Source organism: Halichoerus grypus, chromosome 4, assembly GCF_964656455.1.
Source record: "Halichoerus grypus chromosome 4, mHalGry1.hap1.1, whole genome shotgun sequence".
Taxonomy (NCBI): domain Eukaryota; kingdom Metazoa; phylum Chordata; class Mammalia; order Carnivora; family Phocidae; genus Halichoerus; species Halichoerus grypus.
The window spans coordinates 161,013,189-161,016,048 of NC_135715.1; the positions used below are offsets into that span (position 1 = coordinate 161,013,189).

The 2,860-nt window shown below is 39.7% G+C and overlaps 1 pseudogene; it reads left to right on the forward strand.

The window, feature by feature from the left end:
* Positions 1-1,402: 1,402 nt before the first annotated feature.
* On the forward strand, positions 1,403-1,735 carry LOC118539767 (large ribosomal subunit protein eL43 pseudogene; annotated as a pseudogene).
* Positions 1,736-2,860: the final 1,125 nt, after the last annotated feature.

Genomic DNA, 2,860 nt, shown 5'->3' on the forward strand with positions numbered 1-2,860 from the left:
GACCCTGGGATCATGACCTGAACTGAAGGCAGACACTTAACTGACTGAGCCACCCAGGCACCCCAATTTCTTACACTTTAGACTTAAAATGTAAACAAGTTAAGTAAGGCTGTGACTTAGTGGAAATCGGCACTTTTAAATACAATGTGTCTGGCTGCCCATGAAAGATAATGCCAATACTTTTAGGTGATATAAATGAAAGAATAATAAGATGGTGTCCCAGCGAAGAGAAATAGCTTACTCTCCACTGATCAGGTCCCATCTCAATTATCACTTATCTATCCATCACACTTCAAAAGAAAAATCATATTGAAGTAAATATTTACTGTGTATCTGTTAGTTTACAGATCTAATTCTGTGTAATCCTCTTCACAAGACTAGGGGGTGGGTGTAGTTATTTTACAAAGAAGAACACAGAACCAAATTTAAGTAGACTGGATGCTCAGACTCTTTGTCCCCAAAGTCTGTGCTTTCCCCACTCCTAACCACAACTCTGTGGTGCATGCTCCAAGAGGGGCTACTAGGAAAGTAGAGGGCATGGAGACCAAGGCACAAGAAGGAATAGCCCAAAAAGAGAAAACCCAGGGGGCAGAGAAACTCCCTCCAGAGGCTTGAGGGGTCTCACAGAGCAAAGAGGTTGGCCCTCTACTGGGTGGCTCTGGAGCCCAGATGGATACATTGAAAGCTCAGAGATGCTACTTTTGATACAGCAGGAAGAGTCCTTGACCAATTTCACTTGTCCACCAATGGAATGAGTTCCCACAACAGTAGCGGACTTCCTCTGCACTCCAGTTGATATAGAAAGCTGTAGGAGGGATCCCCATATTGGGGATTAGAATAACTGTCTTCTAGGGTCCCATCCAATCCCAAGATTGTTGAATAAGGACTTTTGAACAGCTGTGAGCAGACTATACATGGAATTATAGTAAGATCATATTGTTGCAAGAACGGGTAGACACTGGGGTTTTTTTAAAGATTTTTTCTTAGGGGTGCCTGGGTGGCTTAGTCGGTTAAGTGTCTGCTTTGGCTCAGGTCATGATCTCAGGGTCCTGGGATCGAGTCCTGGGATCGAGCCCCCAGTCGGGCTCCCTGCTCAGCGGGGAGTCCACTTCTCCCTCACCCTTTGTCCCTCCCCCAGCCTGTATGCTTGCTCTCTCTCTGTCTCCCCCTCTCTCAAATAAATAAATAAATAAATAAATAAATAAATAAATGAATAAATAAACTTAAGGATTTTTTAAGTAGAAATTGACAAAATTATCCCCTTTAATTATAATGGAAAATAAATCATGCTTGTGCTTTATTCTTTTTCTCCTTTAATTAATGGATTTGCTTATTTAAAACCTTAATAAAAATTATATATAAAAGACCAAGCTCTCTGGGCTCAGACCTAGTTTGCAGTGACATGGCTAAATGCACCAAGAAGGTTGGAATTGTGGGTAAATAGGGGACTCATTATGGTGCCTCTCTCAGGAAAATGGTGAAGAAGATTGAAATAAGCCAGCACACCAAGTACACTTGGTGCAAAACCAAGATGAAACAACGAGCTGTGGGGATCTGGCATTGTGGCTCCTTCATGAACACCATAGCCAGTGGAGCATGGAACTACACCACCACCTCGGCCATCACGGTAAAGTCAGCTATCAGAAGACTAAAGGAGTGGAAAGACCAGTAGAAGCTCCACCATTTGAAACACTGCTAGCCTACAATAAATGGGTTAATTTATGTAACAAAATTACTTTGGCTTGTTGTTACATTTATTAATTAGATCTTCCGATTTGCGTTGCATTAATTTTGCTTCTCAAAAGACTTGGAAATTAAAAATCCTTCTAATTTTTGTTGGAAAAAAAATAAAAATAAATAAAACACCAAAACATTATTCCAGTCTTCCTCCTTGATTTTATAAAAGGAGCATTCCTGGTGTTTATGCATATTTTTTTCTTCCCATGTTTTTGTTGATTCTCTTGTATAGACATGCACCTGACCTTTAAATACATAATTTATGATTCAGTTTGATGTATTAGTTATTTTCAGGATGCTTACTCAGTCACTAATGCTACTCACCTAATATTTCTGTCTCCCAGGTTCCATAATTGGATGGCACTTCCTGGCCATCTGATAAGTGGATAAGGCTGTATGATTAGTGCTGGCCAATGAATTATGAGTGGAAGGGATATGTGTCACTTCTGAACCACACATTTATTTGATTGCCAATACAAGACCCTCCAGATCTCTCTCTTTTTTTTTTTTTTTCCTTCTGTTACAATGACTAGCAGTATTCAGGGTGGTCCCAGAAGGAGGAGATAGATGTAGAACAGAGTCCCCAGATGACATATGATGAATATAAAATGGGAAAGAGAAATAAAACTTTGTTTTAAGACACTAATATTTGGGGATTATTTGTTATTGCAGTATAACCTAGCCTATCCTGACTAGTACTGGGTCACTGTCCAACATGGTAGTTACTAGCCACCTGTGACTATTTATGTATAAATTTAAATTTAATTAAGTTAAAAATTCAGTTCCTCAGTCACACTAACCCCATTTCAAGAGGTCAAGAGCCACATGTGGCTGGTGGCTACCACAATGCCCATTGCAAATATAGAATATACCCATCATTGCAGAAAGCTTTGTTGAACAGTGATCACATACAGTAGTAGGATTTTTATGAGAGTTGGTAATGATATCTCCTTACTTTTCTTGATACTTTAAGTATTCATCTAATACCACCTTGGAGTTATTTTTGAAAAGTCTCACCTTTCTAAAAATCTCTTGCAGTGTCCAGTGGAGATTACCTTCTGGAAGAAAATAAGTCACTCCGGGCAGTTACATTCCTTAGAACTAGAGGGCGCAGAGGTCTTTT